Source organism: Ovis canadensis, chromosome 5, assembly GCF_042477335.2.
Source record: "Ovis canadensis isolate MfBH-ARS-UI-01 breed Bighorn chromosome 5, ARS-UI_OviCan_v2, whole genome shotgun sequence".
In the NCBI taxonomy this organism is placed as follows: Eukaryota; Metazoa; Chordata; class Mammalia; order Artiodactyla; family Bovidae; genus Ovis; species Ovis canadensis.
This window is the reverse complement of record NC_091249.1, coordinates 26,835,899-26,857,158: the sequence shown is the minus strand read 5'-3', so window position 1 is coordinate 26,857,158 and position 21,260 is coordinate 26,835,899.

Genomic DNA, 21,260 nt, shown 5'->3' with positions numbered 1-21,260 from the left:
TACAAAGGATCATAAGAGACTACTATTAGCAATTATATGCCAATAAAATGGACAACGTGGAAGAAATGGACAAATTCTTAGAAAAGTACAACTTTCCAAAACTGAACCAGGAAGAAATAGAAAATCTTAACAAACCCATCACAAGCACAGAAATTGAAACTGTAATCAGAAATCTTCTGGCAAACAAAAGCCCAGGTCTAGATGGCTTCACAGCTGAATTCTACCAAAAATTTTGAGAAGAGCTAACACCTATCGTACTCAAACTCTTCCATTCCCCTTGCGGAGGAGGGTAAACTTCCAAACTCATTTTATGAGGCCACCATCACCCTAATACCAAAACCTGACAAAGATGCCACAAAAAAAGAAAACTACAGGCAAAAAAAAATCTTGATATCTCCCCAGTGATATCAGGATGTAGGCTCTGGTGTGTGCATGCTAAGTTGCTTCAGTTGTGTCTGACTCTGTGCGACTCTATGGACCATAGCCTGCCAGGCTCCTCTGTCCATGGGATTCTCCAGGCTAGAATACTGAAATGGGTTGCTACACCCTTCTCCAGGGGATCTTCTTGACCCAGGGATCCAACCCACATCTCTTATGTCTCAAGCTTTGGCAGGCAGGTTCTTTACCACTAGCACCACCTGGGAAACCCAAGGAAATCCAGTAGGCTCAGGGGAATCAGAAATAAAAGAGCCTCAGTTGTTTTCTTTCATCTATGAAAAACATAAACAAAACCAAATATTCTGTCAGGGATGTAGGAAAAATATACCATCAGGTCACCAGATATTTAAATCACATGATATGAAAATAAGCCTTATCATTCAGTTCAGTTCAGTCACTCAGTCATGTCTGACTCTTTGTGACCCATGGACTGCAGCATGCCAGGCCTCCCTGTCCATCAGCAACTTCCGGAGTTTACTCAAAAGCATGTTCATTGAGTTGGTGATGCCATCCAACCATCTCACCTTCTGAAGTCCTTTTCCTGCCTTCAATCTTTCCCAGTATCCAGGTCTTTTTCCATGAGTCAGTTCTTTGCATCAGGTGGCCAAAGTATTGGAGTTTTAGCTTCCAATGAATATTCAGGGCTGATTTGATTTCCTTTAGGATGGACTGTTGGATATCCTTGCAGTCCAAGGGACTCTCAAGAGTCTTCTCCAACACCACAGTTCAAAAGCGTCAATCTTCGGCGCTCAGCTTTCTTCACAGTCCAACTCTCACATCCATACATGAGTACTGGAAAAACCATAGCCTTGACTAGACAGAACTTTGTTGGCAAAGTAATGTCTCTGCTTTTTCATATGCTGTCTAGGTTGGTCTTAGCTTTCCTTCCAAGGAGCAAACGTCTTTTAATTTCATGGCTGCAGTCACCATCTGCAGTGATTTTGGAGCCCAAGAAAATAAAGTCAGCCACTGTTTCCACTGTTTTCCCATCGATTTCCCATGAAGTGATGGAATCGGATACAATGATCTTAGTTTTCTGAATGTTGAGCTTTAAGCCAACATTTTCACTCTCCTCTTTCACTTTCATCAAGAGGCTCTTTAGTTCTTTTTCTCTTTCTGCCATGAGGTTGGTGTCATCTGCATACCTGAGGTTATTGTTATTTCTCCCGATATTCTTGATTCTAGCTTGTGCTTCCTCCAGCTCAGCGTTTCTCATGATATACTCTGCATATAAGTTAAATAAGCAAGGTGACAATATACAGCCTTGACGTACTCCTTTTCCTATTTGGAACCAGTCTGTTGTTCTAACTGTTGCTTCCTGACCTGCATACAGATTACTCAGGAGGCAGGTCAGGTGGTCTAGTGTTGCCATCTCTTGAAGAATTTTCCACAGTTTGTTGTGATCTACACAGTCAAAGGTTTTGGCATAGTCAATAAAGCAGAAATAGATGTTTTTCTGGAACTCTCTTGCTTTTTTGATGATCCGACGAATGTTGCCAATTTGATCTCTGGTCCCTCTGCCTTTTCTAAGTCCAACTTCAACATCAGGAAGTTCACAGTTCATATACTGTTGAAGCTTGCTTTGGAGAATTTTGAGCATTTCTTTACTATTGTGTGAGATGAGTGCAATTGTGCAGTAATTTGAGCATTCTTTGGCATTGCCTTTCTTAGGGATTGGAGTGAAAACTGACATTTTCCTTGAGTTTTTGAAATTTGCTGGCATATCGAGCCAGCAAATCTTTTGTCACAGCATCATCTTTGAGGATTTGAAATAGCTCAACCAACTGGAATTCCATCACCTCCACTAGCTTTGTTCGTAATGATACTTCCTAAGGCCCACTTGACTTTGCATTCCAGGATGTCTGGCTCTAGGTGAGTGATCACACCATCGTGATTATCTGGGTCATGAAGAAGTTTTTGTGTAGTTCTTCTGTGTATTCTTGCCACCTCTTCTTAATATCTATCTTCTGCTTCTGTTAGGTCCATACCATTTCTGTCCTTTATTGTGCCCATCTTTGCATGAAATGTTCCCTTGGTATCTCTAATATTCTTGAAGAGATTTCTAGTCTTTTCCATTCTATTGCTTTCCTCTATTTCTTTGTACTGATCACTGAGGAAGGCTTTCTTATCTCTCCTTGCTATTCTTTGGGACTCTGCATTCTTGCCCTTTCATTATGCATCTACCACACAGTTATTATATAGAGGGCGTCCATTATTTATTTGATCATAACTCACTGAAGTTGTATCAACAAGTAATAAATTCAGTGGACAATCTTTAGTTTATTTATATTAAGAACTTGTTCCCAAATAAACTGATAATAAGTGGAACAAACAGAATTCAAAATGAAGGTGTCAGCCAGAGTCCCTCACACAAAATTTCACTGTATCCAGGCATTCTGAAAGTTTAAGCAGACTTCCCAGGTGGTGCTAGAACCTGCCTGTCAATGCAGGAGCTCTAAGAAATGTGGATTTGATTCCTGGGTCAGGAAGATCCCCTGGAGAAGGGCATAGCAACCCACTCCAGTATTCTTGCCTGAAGAATCCCATGGACAGAGGAGCCTGGTGGGCTACAGTCAGGGTCTCAAAGAATCAGACACCACTGAAGCAACTTAGCTGGACTACCCATGGATATCTAACCACAAATATGTATGAAATACATTTATAAAACTGTTTTCAGTTTCCTAAGCAAGAATACACAATAAGACTCTGAATGTATATCATTTTGTGTGATTGAGTATGCTGATTATAAGCATGAAGGAGAAAGTGGACAATGGACATTACATCTGGGAGCAGGATCAACAGAGAATCTCCCTGAATTATCCTGTGTCCCTTTTCTCTAAGACATTGCTTGTGATCTCGGCCACCCTTCTTATAGTAGATGCAGCCAGTGCTGCCTACTGCCTTCCTCTATGTCCTCCAGAAAACTCTAAAGGGAAGGACACAGTGAGCAGTGAATCTGCCAGGACTGACAGGGAAGCGACAGGACTTTTTGAGTTTGCAGGAGGAGGACTGCCCATGTGTCCTGTGTCTGGAGTCAGTCTGCCCAGAGTGATGGGCTTCAATGCTTCCTAACTCATGATCAGATATAAATTACATAAAATTCTGTATGCATTTACTCATTAAAATAACAATGTCTGTGCACTTATTATCAGGAGATTATGCAGATGAAATCAAGCAAGAAACAAAACACATACTTTTAAGCCTGGCACTTAGGAAACCCACAGTTACAATACATTATGGTTAATATCTGGCTTCTCAGGGAGTGCTAGTGGTAAAGAATCTGCCTGCCAAAGCAGGAAGCATAAGAGACGTGGGTTCAATCCCTGGGTAGGGAAGATCTGCTGGAGGAGGGCATGACAACCCACTCCAGTATTCTCGCCTGGAGAAACCCTAGGGCAGAGTAGCCTGGCAGGCTACAGTCCATACGGTTGCACAGAGTAAGACATGACTGAAGTGACTTAGCAGGTGGTTAACGTCATCTAATGTTGACTCTATACAGTCAACAAAAACAAGACCAGGAGCTGACTGTGGCTCAGATCATGAACTCCTTATTGCCAAATTCAGGCTTAAATTGAAGATAGTAGGGAAAACCACTAGACCATTCAGGTATGACCTAAATCAAATCCCTTATGATTATACAGTGGAAGTAAGAAATAGATTTAAGGGACTAGATCTGATAGATAGAGTGCCTGATGAACTAGGGATGGAGGTTTGTGACATTGTACAGGAGACAGGGATCAAGACCATCCCCATGGAAAAGAAATGCAAAAAAGCAAAATGGCTCTCTGGGGAGGCCTTACAAATAGCTGTGAAAAGAAGTGAAGTGAAAAGCAAAGGAGAAAAGGAAAGATATAAGCATCTGAATGCAGAGTTCCAAAGAATAGCAAGAAGAGATAAGAAAGCCTTCCTCAGCGATCAATGCAAAGAAATAGAGGACAACAACAGAATGGGAAAGACTAGAGATCTCTTCAAGAAAATTAGAGATATCAAGGGAATATTTCATGCAAAGATGGGCTCGATAAAGGACAGAAATGGTCTGGACCTAACAGAAGCAAAAGATATTAAGAAGAGTTGGCAAGAACACAGAAGAACTGTACAAAAAAATATCTTCACAATCCAGATAATCACGATGTTGTAGTCACTCACCTAGAGCCAGACATCCTGGAATGTGAAGTCAAGTGGGCCTCAGACAGCATAACTATGAACAAAGCTAGTGGAGGTGATGGAATTCCAGTTGAGCTATTTCAAATCCTGAAAGATGATGCTGTGAAAGTGCTGCACTCAATATGCCAGCAAATTTGGAAAACTCAGCAGTGGCCACAGGACTGGAAAAGGTCAGTTTTCATTCCGATCCCAAAGAAAGGCAATGCCAAAGAATGCTCAAACTACCACACAATGGCACTCATCTCACATGCTAATAAAGTAATGCTCAAAATTCTCCAAGCCAGGCTTCAGCAATACGTGAACCATGAACTTCCAGATATCAGGCTGGTTTTAGAAAAGGCAGAAGAACCAGAGATCAAATTGCCAAATCACTGGATCATGGAAAAAGCAAGAGAGTTCCAGAAAAACATCTATTTCTGCTTTATTGACTCTGCCAAAGCCTTTGACTGTGTGGATCACAATAAACTGTAGAAAATTCCGAAAGAGATGGGAATACCAGACCACCTGACCAGCCTCTTGAGAAACCTATATGCAGGTCAGGAAGCAACAGTTAGAACTAGACATGGAACAACAGACTGGATCCAAATAGGAAAAGAGTACGTCAAGACTGTATATTGTCACCCTGCTTATTTAACTTCTATGCAGAGTACATCATGAGAAATGCTGGGCTGAAAGAAGCACAAGCTGGAATCAAGATTGCCAGGAGAAATATCAATAACCTCAGATATGCAGATGACACCACGCTTATGGCTGAAAGTAAAGAGGAACTAAGAAGCCTCTTGATGAAAGTGAAAGAGGAGAGTGAAAATGTTGGCTTAAAGCCCAACATTCAGAAAAACATGGCATCTGGTCCCATCACTTCATGGGAAATAGATGGGGAAACAGTGGAAACAGTGTCACACTTTATTTTTTGGGGCTCCAAAGTCACTGCAGATGATGACTGCAGCCGTGAAATTAAAAGACACTTACTCCTTGGAAGAAAAATTATGACCAACCTAGGTAGCATATTGGAAAGCAGAGACATTACTTTGCTAACAAAGGTCCATCTAGTCAAGGCTATGGTTTTTCTTGTGGTCATGTATGGATTTGAAAGTTGGACTGTGAAGAAAGCTGAGCGCCGAAGAATCGATGCTTTTGAAGTGTGGTGTTGGAGAAGACTCTTGAGAGTCCCTTGGACTGCAAGGAGATCCAACCAGTCCATTCTGAAGGAGATCAGCCCTGGGATTTCTTTGGAGGGAATGATGCTGAAGCTGAAACTCCAGTACTTTGGCTACCTCATGGGAAGAGTTGACTCATTGGAAAAGACTGTGATGCTGGGAGGGATTGGGGGCAGGAGGAGAAGGGGACGACAGAGCATGAGGTGGCTGGATGGCATCACTGACTCCATGAATGTGAGTCTGAGTGAACTTTGGGGGTTGGTGATGAACAGGGAGGCCTGGCCTGCTGTGATTCATGGGGTTGCAAAGAGTCGGACATGACTGAGTGACTGAACTGGAGTGAAAGTCATCCACCTCATCATCACTGTTTTCAGAATTCTTTAAATTGTGAGGGGGAAGTATACAGAGACCCATTCACTGCTGTGGTCTGGGAGATGCCAGTCACAGCCAGAACCATGAGGGTGGAAGCAGAACTCTGAGTGAGAGTTCTCACACCCCAACCAGGAATAAAAATATACAGTATAAGGCTCTGAACCAAAATTTGTACATTGATGCCCTCCCGCCTAACTATACCAACTGTCACATTTGCCTTGTTGAGGAAAAAAACATCATGCTCCCAAACTCCCTTCATCCATGTCTGTCTCCCTCAGCACTTACTGAGCTGGGTGGCATCTCTCCTGGTCCATGACCAAGGAGCACAGACTCACTGATCCTCTCCTTCCTGGTGTGATGAAGTCTCAGAGTCCTTTCTCAGGACAGGCAGGAAGACAGACTCCGGCTGGACTTTCTGAGGCAGGTTCCTACAATGGATTGGAGACATCAGTGTGGATTTCCAATATTAGAACAGGCAAACTAAAGAGCTGGAGGTACTGTGTATTTACAGTGATATTAACTTAGGACTCAGTGCTGAAACCTCATCATTATCCAGTTTGTCCCTGTTGCCCCAGTCTCTGGAGACTTGTTAATATTAACAGACCAGGGAAAGGAGAAAGTGAATGTCCTGGAAAGGGTCTATGTCCCTCTTATCCTCAGGAGGAAATTCTCCTCTACTCTTACTTATTGATTCTAACTGCTGCTGCTGCTAAGTCACTTCAGTCATGTCTGACTCTGTGTGACCCCAGAGACAGCAGCCCACCAGGCTCCCTCGTCCCTGGGATTCTTCAGGCAAGAACACTGGAGTGGGTTGCCATTTCCTTTTTCAATGCATGAAAGTGAAAAGTGAAAGTGAAGTCGCTCAGTTGTGTCCAACTCCTAGCGACCCTATGGACTGCAGCCTACCAGGCTCCTCTGTCCATGGGATTTGCCAGGCAAGAGTACTGGAGTGGGTTGCCATTGCTTTCTCCAATTAATTCTAACTAGCTGGATATTAATATAAAATTTAGACTTCTGTCCTCAATTTGACCACTCAATGTGGTTTGATAGCTGCAAATCCATTGTTATCAATCATGACGTCTATGCAGGATCAGTTCTGTACAAAGGATGTGATACACTTTCCATTTTTACAGTTAATATTTGTAAAGATAACTTTTCTCAAGGGGACCCTCTTACACTGTTGGTGGGAATGCAAACTAGTACAGCCAGTATAGAGAACAGTGTGGAGATTCCTTAAAAAACTGGAAATAGAACTGCCATTCAACCTAGCAATCCCACTGCTGGGCATACACACCAAGGAAACCAGAATTGAAAGAGACACTTGTACCCCAATGTTCATCGCAGCACTGTTTACAATAGCCAGGACATGGAAGCAACCTAGATGTCCATCAGCAGATGAATGGATAAGAAAGCTGTGGTGCATATACACAATGGAATATTACTCAGCCATTAAAAAGAATACATTTGAATCAGTTCTAATGAGATGGATGAAACTGGAGCCTATTATACCGAGTGAAGTAAGCCAGAAAGAAAAACACCAATACAGTATACTAACGCATATATATGGAATTTAGAAAGATGGTAACAATAACCCTGTATGTGAGACAGCAAAAGAGACCCAGATGTATAGAACAGTTTTTTGGACTCTGTGGGAGAGGGAGAAGGTGGGATGTTTTGGGGGAATGACACTGAAACATGTATAATATCATATATGAAACGAGTCTCCAGTCCAGATTTGATGCATGATAGAGGATGCTCAGGGCTGGTGCACTAGGATGACCCAGAGGGATGGTATGGGGAGGGAGGTGGTAGGGGAACACGTGTACACCCGTGACAGATTCATGTTGATGTATGGCAAAACCAATACAATATTGTAATTAACCTCCAATTGAAACAAATAAATTAAAAAAATAAAAGGATAACTTTTCTCTTCATTTGAACAAATCTTCAGTTCTAAGCTTTTTCTCTAAGTGAATTGCATTGGCATATTAAAAATATTGTTTTTTGCCTATTATTTAATATTTGATACTTTAATTAAATACTTCAACAGACCTACAAGAAGGGTTTAATCAAGGTGTCAGCCAGGGCTGCAGGCATCTCAAGGCTGAATCAGCAGGTGTCCACTTTCAAGCACACTCATGAGGCTGTTAGTGGGACTCGCCTGTTCACACAATATTGTCCAGAGAATTCCTTCAGTTTCTTGACACATGGCCTCCTGGTGGGGCAGCTGGGTTTTATCCATGTGAGCCATCAAGAATGCAAGAAAGAGGAGCCAGAAGGAAAACCAGATTACTTTACTCTGCTCCCAGAAGTGACTTCCCAACATTTCTTCCACATTCTTATCATCGTAATTGAGTCACTATACGTCTTGACTCGATGGAAAGGAAATACACAAAATAATGACCACCAACCTTTGGGATCATTGAAAATATCTCAGATCCTGCACCCTTCCGACCCCAACCCACTACAGTCCTCATCTTTACAAAGACTTGGTGCTCCAAGCAATTCAAGACTCAGATCCTGTCCTTCTAATTTCCAGCATATTCTCAGATTCATCCCATAACCTCAGCAAAGCTTCCCTGGACACAAACTACCATTTGAGTCAAACCTCTTCCACTGGGTACTTCTGTAGACCTCACTCTACTGCTTCAGGTCATGCAGTCTCAAGTAGATCCCTGGCTTCTGATACGCTAGGAGAGCCCCTGCATCAGCATCAGCACAACCTACAGCCATTCCATGGAAAAATGTAACAAATAGTCCAAGTGTTCTGATTTTTTTTCTAATCAGAGAGCAACCAGCTAACTTCAGAATATATCTTTAGATACCTTTGTGGCCTCAGCTCTTGAAGACTTTAATAAACAAAATGTGGTTGGGCTTACCCTATTTTTTCCTACTGTATAAAGTGGGATGTAGGTGGAGATTGGTGTGATGTAACCTTTTGGATCCTGTCCATGCAGCCTTCCTGACTTAGAGACCTCTTTGCTGAGGAATATGGAGATTGGTTTGTCATTGACTGATATGAAGAAAACTTTAATTTATACCAAAATCAAATTGGATGTGGAGGGAAGAATGGTATTTACCTGTGTGTGGATAAGTACCAGAGGGTATTTTTAGCAGAGAACACATGGCAGATATTTACAGGCACATATGAAAGGGAGAGACTGTGTGTTGAAGCACATAAATGAATTAGTTCAGGCAAAAATGCGTTACTAAACTGAAATTATTTCATAGTGAATAGAAGGAATAATATGCTAGGGTCAGTGACAAACTCAATTTCCAGGACATGGAATATGAAAATCAGTGGTAGTTGTTCGTACAATAAAATATTTTGATAAGCATGTCACTATATATAAATGTATCAAAATATCTTATTGTACATCTTGAAAGTGAAAGGATTAGTTGCTCAATCATGTCTTACTCTTTGCAACCCCATGGACTGTATCCTGCCAGGCTCCTCTGTCCATGGAATTTTCCAGGCAAGAATACTGGAGTGAGTTGCAATTCTTTTTTCCAGGTGATCTTCCTGACCCAGGGATTGAATCCCAGGTCTCCTGCATTGTAGTCAGATTCTTTTTTTTTATTTTTAATTTCTCTTTCTCTGTCTGACCTATTTCACTTAGCATAATACCCTACAAGTCCTTCCAGGTTGTTGCAAACTGCAAAATTTCAGTCTTTCAATGGCTGAGCAGTATTCCATTACATCATCTTAAAAAAATAATTTATTTTAATTGGAGGCTAATTACTTTACAATATTATAGTGATTTGTAGCCATACATTGACATGAATCAGCCATGGGTGTACACGTGTTCCCGATCCTGAGCCCCATCCCATCCCTCAGGGTTATCCCAGTGCACCAGCCCTGAGCACCCTGTCTCATGCATTGAACCTGGACTGGTGATCTAAATCATCCCACCCTTGTCTTCTCCCACAGAGTCCAAAAGTCTGTTCTTTACATCTGTGTCTCTTCTGGTGTCTCGCATATAGGCTCATCGTTACCATCTCTCTAAATGCCATATATATGCATTAATATACTGAATTGGTGTTTTTCTTTCTGACTTACTTCATTCTGTATAATAAGCTCCAGTTTCATCCACCTCTTTTTTTTACATTTTTATTTTTACTTTATTTTACTTTACAATACTGTATTGGTTTTGCCATACATTGACATGAATCCATCATGGGTGTACATGAGTTCCTAAACATGAGCCCCACCTCCCACCCCATATCATCTCTCTGGATCATCCCTGTATACCAGCCCCAAGCATCCTGTATCCTGCATCGAACATAGACTGGCGATTTGTTTCTTACATGATATTGTACATGTTTCAACGCCATTCTCCCAAATCATCCCACCCTTGCCCTCTCCCTCAGAGTCCAAAAGTCGGCTCTACACATCTGTGTCTCTTTTGCTGTCTCGCATACAGGGTCATCATTACCATCTTTCTAAATTTCATATATATGTGTTAGTATATGGTATTGGTGTTCTTCTTTCTGGCTTACTTCACTCGGTATAATAGGCTCCAGTTTCATCCATCTCATTAGAAATGATTCAAATGTATACTTTTAAATGGCTGAGTAATACTCCATTGTGTATATGTACCACAGCTTTCTTATCCATTCATCTGCTGATGGACATCTAGGTTGTTTCCATGTCCTGGCTATTATAAACAGTGCTGCGAGGAACACTGGGGTACATGTGTCTCTTTCAATTCTGGTTTCCTTGGTGTGTATGCCCAGAAGTGGGATTACTGGGTCATAAGGCAGTTCTATTTGCAATTTTTAAAGGAATCTCCACACTGTTCTCCATAGTGGCTGTACTAGTTTGCATTCCCACCAACAGTGTAAGAGGGTTCCCTTTTCTTCACACCCTCTCCAGTATTTATTGCTTGCAGACTTTCGGATTGCAGACATTCTGACTGGTGTGAAGTGGTACCTCATTGTGGTCTTGATTTGCATTTCTCTAATAATGAGTGATGTTGAGCATCTTTTCATGTGTTTGTTAGCCATCTGTATGTCTTCTTTGGAAAAATGTCTGTTTAGTTCTTTGGCCATTTTTTGATTGGGTCGTTTATTTTTCTGGAATTGAGCTGCATAAGTTGCTTGTATATTTTTGAGATTAGTTGTTTGTCAGTTGCTTCATTTGCTATTATTTTCTCCCATTCAGAAGGCTGTCCACTTTCACCGCTACTATTCAACATAGTTCTGGAAGTTTTGGCCACAGCAATCAGAGCAGAAAAAGAAATAAAAGGAATCCAAATTGGAAAAGAAGAAGTAAAACCCTCACTGTTTGCAGATGACATGATCCTCTCCATAGAGAACCCTAAAGACTTCACCAGAAAATTACGAGAGCTAATCAATGAATATAGTAAAGTTGCAGGATATAAAATCAACACACAGAAATCCCTTGCATTCCTATACACTAATAATGAGAAAGTAGAAAAAGAAATTAAGGAAACAATTCCATTCACCATTGCAATGAAAAGAATAAAATACTTAGGAATATATCTACCTAAAGAAACTAAAGACCTATATATAGAAAACTATAAAACACTGATGAAAGAAATCAAAGAAGACACTAATAGATGGAGAAATATACCATGTTCATGGATTGGAAGAATCAATATAGTGAAAATGAGTATACTACCCAAAGCAATCTACAGATTCAATGCAATCCTTATCAAGCTAGCAGCAGTATTTTTCACAGAACTAGAACAAATAATTTCAAGATTTGTATGGAAATACAAAAAACCTCGAATAGCCAAAGCAATCTTGAGAAAGAAGAATGGAACTGGAGGAATCAACCTGCCTGACTTCAGGCTCTACTACAAAGCCACAGTCATCAAGACAGTATGGTACTGGCACAAAGGCAGATATATAGATCAATGGAACAAAATAGAAAGCCCAGAGATAAATCCACACACATATAGACACCTTATCTTTGAGAAAGGAGGCAAGAATATACAATGGAGAAAAGACAATCTCTTTCACAAGTGGTGCTGGGAAAACTGGTCAACCACTTGTAAAAGAATGAAACTAGATCACTTTTTAACACCACACACAAAAATAAACTCAAAATGGATTAAAGATCTAAACGTAAGACCAGAAACTATAAAACTCCTAGAGGAGAACATAAGCAAAACACCCTCTGACATAAATCACAGCGGATCCTCTATGATCCACCTCCCAGAATACTGGAAATGAAAGAAAAATAAACAAATGGGATCTAATTAAAAGCTTCTGCACAACAAAGGAAACTATAAGCAAGGTGAAAAGACAGCCTCATCCACCTCTTTAGAACTGTTTCAATTGTGTTCTTTTTAATAGCTGAGTAATACTCCATTGTGTATATGTTTTACAGCTTTCCTATCCATTTGTCTGCTGATGGACATCTAGGTTGCTTCCATGTCCTGGCTATTATAAACAGTGCTGCGAGGAACACTGGGGTACAAGTGTCTCTTTCAATTCTGGTTTCCTTGGTGTGTATGCCCAGCCGTGGAATTGCTGGATTACATGGCAGTTCTATTTCCAGTTTTTTTTAAAGGAATCTTCACACTGTTCTCCATAGTGGCTGTACTAGTTTGCATTCCCACCAACAGTGTAAGAGGGTTCCCTTTTCTCCACACCCTCTCTAGCATTTATTGTTTGTAGATATTTTGATAGCAACCATTTTGACTGACATGACATGGTACATGAAATGGTACCTCATTGTGGTTTTGATTTGCATTTTTCTGATAATGATTGATGTTGAGCATCTTTTCACGAACTTGTTAGCCATCTGTATGTCTTCTTTGGAGAAACGTCTGTTTAGTGTTTTGGCCCATTTTTTGATTGGATCATTTATTTTTCTGGCTTTGAGCTGCAGGAGCTGCTTGCATTTTTTTTTTTTAGTTTTTTATTTTTAAAAATCTTTAATTCTTACATGCATTCCCAAACATGAACCCCCCTCCCACCTCCCTCCCCATAACATCTCTCTGGGGCAGCCCCATGCACCAGCCCCAAGCATGCTGTATCCTGCGTCAGACATAGACTGGCGATTCAATTTTTACATGATAGTATACATGTTAGAATGCCATTCTCCCAAATCATCCCACCCTCTCCCTCTCCCTCTGAGTCCAAAAGTCCGTTATACACATCTGTGTCTTTTTTCCTGTCTTGCATACAGGGTCGTCATTGCCATCTTCCTAAATTCCATATATATGTGTTAGTATACTGCATTGGTGTTTTTCTTTCTGGCTTACTTCACTCTGTATAATCGGCTCCAGTTTCATCCATCTCATCAGAACTGATTCAAATAAATTCTTTTTAATGGCTGAATAATACTCCATTGTGTATATGTACCACAGCTTTCTTATCCATTCATCTGCTGATGGACATCTAGGTTGTTTCCATGTCCTGGCTATTATAAACAGTGCTGCAATGAACATTGGGGTACATGTGTCTCTTTCCATTCTGGTTTCCTTGGTGTGTATGCCCAGCAGTGGGATTGCTGGGTCATAAGGTAGTTCTATTTGCAATTTTTTAAGGAATCTCCACACTGTTCTCCATAGTGGCTGTACTAGTTTGCATTCCCACCAACAGTGTAGGAGGGTTCCCTTTTCTCCACACCCTCTCCAGCATTTATTGCTTGCAGATTTTTGGATCACAGACATTCTGACTGGTGTGAAGTGGTACCTCATTGTGGTCTTGATTTGCATTTCTCTAATAATGAGTGATGTTGAGCATCTTTTCATGTGTTTGTTAGCCATTTGTATGTCTTCTTTGGAGAAATGTCTATTTAGTTCTTTGGCCCATTTTTTGATTGGGTCGTTTATTTTTCTGGAATTGAGCTGCATAAGTTGCTTGTATATTTTTGAGATTAGTTGTTTGTCAGTTGCTTCATTTGCTATTATTTTCTCCCATTCAGAAGGCTGTCTTTTCACCTTGCTTATATTTTCCTTTGTTGTGCAGAAGCTTTTAATTTTAATTAGATCCCATTTGTTTATTTTTGCTTTTGTTTCCATTACTCTGTGAGGTGGGTCATAGAAAATCCTTCTGTGATTTATGTCAGAGAGTGTTTTGGCTATGTTTTCCTCTAGGAGTTTTATAGTTTTTGGCCTTTACTGTCTGAGCCCTTACACAGTGTTATATGTCAATGATTTCTCAGTAAAGCTAGGAAAAACTTATGCTGTATTTTTGTTGGGAAACAGGTGCCTCAGAAGAATCTCTATTGTGTTTACTATTGTTCCAGAAGAATTAGTGGAAGGGATAATAACCAGAAAAAGAGGACAATAAGACAGATCAGTCACAAAAAGTTGTCCTGTATGGCAAGGTGAAATCTAATTTATCCCATTTTCTAGTCATTTGGGAACATCTTTAAACAAAATTATTTTCACATTTTTAAAAGTCATTTAATTACACACAATTTTCTTTTTCTTTTGGACTTAATTTTGTGATGCGGTATAGCTGATTAACAATGTGATAGTTTCAGGTGAACAGCAAAGGGACTCAGCCATGCAAATACATGTACTATTCTCCCCCAAACTCCCTTCTCATCCAGGCTCCCACATGTCATTGAGCAGAGTTCCTTGTAGGTCCTACTTGATTATCCCTTTTAAATATAGTAGTAATTTCACGCAACCTTGTCTTGCTAGTGTCAGTTCAGTTAGTTCAGTTCAGCCATTCAGTCTTGTCCACCTCTTTGCAACCCCATGAATTGCAGCACACCAGGCCTCTCTGTCCATCACCAACGCCCGGAGTTCACTCAAACTCACGTCCATCGAGTCGGTGATGCCATCCAGCCATCTCATCCTCTGTCATCCCCTTCTCCTCCAGGCCCCAATCCCTCCCAGCATCAAAGTCTTTTCAAATGAGTCAACTCTTCGTAAGAGGTGGCCAAAGTATTGGAGTTTCAACTTTAGCACCATTCCTTCCAAAGAAATCCCAGGGCTGATCTCCTTCAGAATGGATTGATTGGATCTCCTTGCAGTCCAAGGGACTCTCAAGAGTCTTCTCCAACACCGCAGTCCAAAAGCATCAATTCTTCGGCACTCAGCTTTCTTCACAGTCCAAATCTCACATCCATACATGACTACTGGAAAAACCATAGCATTGACTAGATGGACCTTTGTTGGCAAAGTAATGTCTCTGCTTTCCAATATGCTATCTAGGTTGGTCATAACTTTTCTTCCAAGGAGTAAGTGTCTTTTAATTTCATGGCTGCAGTCATCATCTGCAGTGATTTTGGAGCCCCCCAAAATAAAGTCTGACACTGTTTCCACTGCTTCCCCATCTATTTCCCATGAAGTGATGGGAACAAATGCCATGATCTTCGTTTTCTGAATGTTGGGCTTTAAGCCAACATTTTCACTCTCCTCTTTCACTTTCATCAAGAGGCTTTTTAGTTCCTCTCCACTTTCTGCCATAAGGGTGGTGTCATCTGCATATCTGAGGTTATTGATATTTCTCCTGGCAATCTTGATTCCAGCTTGTGCTTCTTCCAGCCCACCATTTCTCATGATGTACTCTGCATAGAAGTTAAATAAGCAGGGTGACAATATACAGCCTTGACGCACTCCTTTTCCTATTTGGATCCAGTCTGTTCTTCCATATCTAGTTCTAACTGTTGCTTCCTGACCTGCATATAGGATTCTCAAGAGGCTGGTCAGGTGGTCTGGTATTCCTATCTCTTTCAGAATTTTCCACAGTTGATTGTGATCCACACAGTCAAAGGCTTTGGCATAGTCAAGAAAGCAGAAATAGATTTTTTTTTTCTGGAACTCTCTTGCTTTTTACATGATCCAGCAGATGTTGGTAATTTGATCTCTGGTTCCTCTGCCTTTTCTAAAACCAGCTTGAACATCAGTAAGTTCATGGTTCACATATTGCTGAAGCCTGGCTTGGAGAATTTTGAGCATTACTTTACTAGCATGTGAGATGAGTGCCATTGTGTGGTAGTTTGAGCATTCTTTGGCATTGCCTTTCTTTGGGATCGGAATGAAAACTGACCTTTTCCAGTCCTGTGGCCACTGCTGAGTTTTCCAAATTTGCTGGCATATTGAGTGCAGCACTTTCACAGCATCATCTTTCAGGATTTGAAATAGCTCAACTGGAATTCCATCACCTCCACTAGCTTTGTTCATAGTTATGCTGTCTGAGGCCCACTTGACTTCACATTCCAGGATGTCTGGCTCTAGGTGAGTGATCACACCATCGTGATGATCTGGGTTGTGAAGATCTTTTTTGTACAGTTCTTCGGTGTATTCTTGCCACCTCTTCTTCATATCTTCTGCTTCTGTTAGGTCCATACCATTTCTGTCCTTTATTGAGCCCATCTTTGCATGAAATGTTCCCTTGGTATCTCTAATTTTCTTGAAGAGATCTCTAGTCTTTCCCATTCTGTTGTTGTCCTCTATTTCTTTGCACTGATCGCTGAGGAAGGCTTTCTTATCTCTTCTTGCTATTCTTTGGAACTCTGCATTCAGACGCTTATATCTTTCCTTGTCTCCTTTGCTTTTCACTTCTCTTCTTTTCACAGCTATTTGTAAGGCCTCCTCAGACAGCCATTTTGCTTTTGTGCATTTCTTTTCCATGGGGATGGTCTTGATCCCTGTCTCCTGTACAGTGTCACGAACCTCCGTCCCTAGTTCATCAGGCACTCTATCTATCAGATCTAGTCCCTTAAATCTATTTCTCACTTCCACTGTATAATCATAAGGGATTTGATTTAGGTCATACCTGAATGGTCTAGTGGTTTTCCCTACTTTCTTCAATTTAATTCTGAATTTGGCAATAAGGAGTTCATGACCTGAGCCACAGTCAGCTCCCAGTCTTGTTTTTGCTTACTGTATAGAGCTTCTCCATCCTTGGCTGCAAATAATATAATTAATCTGATTTTGGTGTTGACCATCTGGTGATGTCCATGCGTAGAGTCTTCTCTTGTGTTGTTGGAAGAGGGTGTTTGCTATGACCAGTGCATTTTCTTGGCAAAACTGTATCAGTCTTTGCCCTGCTTCCTTCCGTATTCCGCGGCCAAATTTGCCTGTTACTCTAGGTGTTTCTTGACTTCCTACTTTTGCATTCCAGTCCCCTATAATGAAAAGGACATCTTTTTTGCGTTTTAGTTCTAGAAGGTCTTGTACGTCTTCATAGAACTGTTCAACTTCAGTTTCTTCAGCATTACTGGTTGGGGCATAGACTTGGATTAGTGTGATATTGAATGGTTTGCCTTGGAAATGAACAGAGATCATTCTGTCGCTTTTGAGATTGCATCCAAGTACTGCATTTTGGACTCTTTTGTTGACCATGATGGCTACTCCATTTCTTCTGAGGGATTCCTGCCCGCAGTAGTAGATATAATGGTCATCTGAGTTAAATTCACCCATTCCAGTCCATTTTAGTTCGCTGATTCTTAGAATGTTGATATTCACTCTTGCCATCTCTTGTTTGACCACTTCCAATTTGCCTCGATTCATGGACCTGACATTCCAGGTTCCTATGCAATATTGCTCTTTACAGCATCGGATCTTGCTTCTATCACCAGTCACATCCACAGCTGGGTATTGTTTTTGCTTTGGCTCCATTCTTTCATTCTTTCTGGAGTTATTTCTCCACTGATACCCAGTAGCATATTGGGCATCTACTGACCTGGGGAATTCCTCTTTCCAAATCCTATCATTTTGCATTTTCATACTGTTCATGGGGTTCTCAAGGCAAGAATACTGAAGTGGTTTGCCATTCCCTTCTGCAGTGGACCACATTGTGTCAGACCTCTCCACCATGCCCGCCTGTCTTGGGTGGCCCCACAGGGCTTGGCTTAGTTTCACTGAGTTAGACCAGGCTGTGGTCTGTGTGATTAGATTGACTAGTTTTCTGTGATTATGGTTTCAGTGTGTCTGCCCTCTGATGCCCTCTCACAACACTTACTGTCTTACTTGGGTTTCTCTTACCTTGAACACGGGTATCTCTTCATAGCTACTCCAGCAAGCACAGCCACTGCTCCTTACCTTGGAAGAGGGGTATCTCCTCACCACCGCCCCTCCTGACCTTGAACACGGAGTGGCTCCTCTCGGCCCTCCTGTGCCCACGCAGCCACCGCTCCTTGGACGTGGGGTTGCTCCTCTGGGCAGCCGCCCCTGACCTCAGACGTGAGTAGCTCCTCTCGGCCATTCCTGTGCTGTCTCAGCCTGGCACTCATGGCCGCCGCCTGTGACCTCGGACATGGGTTATTTACCCTATTTTGCCAATGTTATACATCATGGAAAGGCATTTCATGAGTGTTGTAGAAATTTAAGATTAATAATCAAATGTGCATATTCCATTATAATATTCTCAAATTGAAAACTTCACATGTTTACTTATCTTTTGAAATTTTTAAGATGGTGCAGTCTGAAAATAACAGGTAGAAAATTTTACAGAACAGCCTTGAAATTAAACCATATACACAGAAAAGCAAACTTCCTTTGGCTTTTTCCACTATTCCTTGCCTATCATTTGCTGAGATGAATGGAGAATAAATACAATATTTTAGAACATATATTTAACGTAATATTTTAAAAGTACTAGTAATTTTAATGCACTATATCTTTTCCCACTGAATAATACGATTTCATCTTCTGTTACATGGATTCCCTCCTTTACTATTTATGTTTCAATCAATGCAGTTTATCCTTGGTTGGAAAATGTAAAGCAAATTAATTTAGTCATGGAAAGCTTTCAGAACACCAAGATAACTACCACAAAAATGATGTGTGACATCTCTTAGGAGTTTCAAAAGCTCATTTTGTAGAAAACAAAAGGAACCCCAAAACTGAGTTATCCTGACTGAAGACTGGGAAGCTTGGTGAAGTCCTAACCAGGATGCCACTGCTCAAAGGAAACACTCCTCTTTCTGACAATGTGGTCCTTTGCAATCCTACAGTAATATAAAAGAAGAACTGATTCAAATGTATTCTTTTTAATGGCTGAGTAATATCCCATTGTGTATATGTACCACAGCTTTCTTATCCATTCATCTGCTGATGGACATCTAGGTTGCTTCCACATCCTGGCTATTATAAACAGTGCTGCGATGAACATTGGGGGTATATGAGTCCCTTTCAATTCTGGTTTCCTCAGTGTGTATGCCCTGCAGTAGGATTGCTGGGTCATATGGCAGTTCTAATGAGGTGGGTGAAACTGGACCCTATTATACAGAGTGAAGTAAGCCAGAAAGAAAAACACCAATACAGTATACTATTGCTTGGAAGGAAAGTTATGATTAACCTAGATAGTATATTCAAAAGCAGAGACATTACTTTGCTGACTAAGGTCCGTCTGGTCAAGGCTATGGTTTTTCCAGTAGTCATGTACGGATGTGAGAGTTGGACTGTGAAGAAACCTGAGCGCCATGGAACTGATGCTTTTGAACTGCGGTGTTGGAGAAGACTCTTGAGAGTCCCTTGGATTGCAAGGAGATCCAACCAGTCCATTCTAAAGGAGATCAGTCCTGGGTGTTCTTTGGAAGGAATGATGCTAAAGCTGAAACTCCAGTACTTTGGCCACCTCATGCAAAGAGTTGACTCATTGGAAAAGACCCTGATGCTGGGAGGGATTGGGGGCAGGAGAAGAAGGGGATGACAGAGGATGAGATGGCTGGATGGCATCACCAACTCGATGGATGTGAGTTTGAGTGAACTCTGGGAGTTGGTGATGGACAGGGAGGCCTGGCGTGCTGCAGTTAATGGGGTGGCAAAGAGTCAGACATAACTGAGTGACTAAATTGAACTGAACTGAATGCATATATATGGAATTTAGAAAGATGGAAACGATAACCCTGTATGCGAGACAGCAAAAGAGACACAGATGTATAGAACAGTCTTTTGGACTCTGTGGGAGAGGGAGAGGGAGAGGGAGAGGGTGGGATGATTTGGGAGAATGACATTGAAACATGTATATCATCATATGTGAAACAAATCTCCAGTCCAGGTTCGATGCATGATACAGGGTGCTTGGGGCTGGTGCACTGGGATGACCCAGAGGGATGGGATGGGAAGGGAGGTGGGAGGGGGTTCAGGATGGGGAACACGTGTAAACCCATGGCAGATTCATGTTGACGTATGGCAAAACCAATACAATATTGTAAAGTAATTAGCCTCCAATTAAAATAAATAAATATATATTAAAAAAATGAAAGAAGATACATTTGTTGTGATGACTTGGGTGATTTAATGATCTTTAGGCATCATTAGAGCCACGTGTAATTGGAAAAATAATATCATCACCTATTTTCCAGTTGGCTACCCATGACTAAGACATATTATGGATAATTAGCCTTCTTACCTGTGCATGTTTTGTAATCATGAAACTGCAGGCATCATACAATGTACTTTTATATCCCATGCTACAGTAAAGGTTCAGTAAAGGTTCAGTCAAAAAAGCAATAGAAACCAATTAGCTGTTTACAGATGAATATTTAATATGAAGAGTTGGTTAAAATGTTATTGAAGGACTGAAAGACAAGAAAGAAAAAAGTGGTACCATAGTGATCATAACTGAAGGACAAAGCTACTCTACCATGGGCTGGAGGGGTATAAAGGGACTCGTTGAGCTTTTAGAGTGAAGGCATTTGCAAGCCACTGCTGAATATATGTTAAGATGAATACAAGATGGAACATAGACCACAAGATGGAATGTGATTTCAAATGCCCCACCCTAAAGCAAAGGCCAGGTGTACGATGTAGAGAAGCTATGTGGAGAAATTTATTGGTTATAATGGGGAAAACACATTGCTTATTACCACACCAGGGTCTCCATATCTTCCCCCTTTGACTGCTGATCTCTTTTGGATCTTCAGCATTTGTCCATGAGGAATGTTAAGACCCAAGTCATAAAGTTCACCTTTGAAAGAGAGACTTAACTTGGATCAGTAGTTGGATCACTAGAACCACTTGAGAGCTTTTTAAAATCCTCGTGCTTTGACTACACCCAAGTCCAGCTGAATCAGAAACTCTGGTAGTGAGACCCAGTGGTCAGTATTTTAAACTTCCCAGATGATTTCAATAGAAGTCAAGGCTGAGGAGCAGTGACTTGCAGCTCACATAACAGCAAGTGCAGATATGAAAATAGAATTTACTCTTGAAAATATATAAGAGCTTGGAAAACTTGTACATTTTT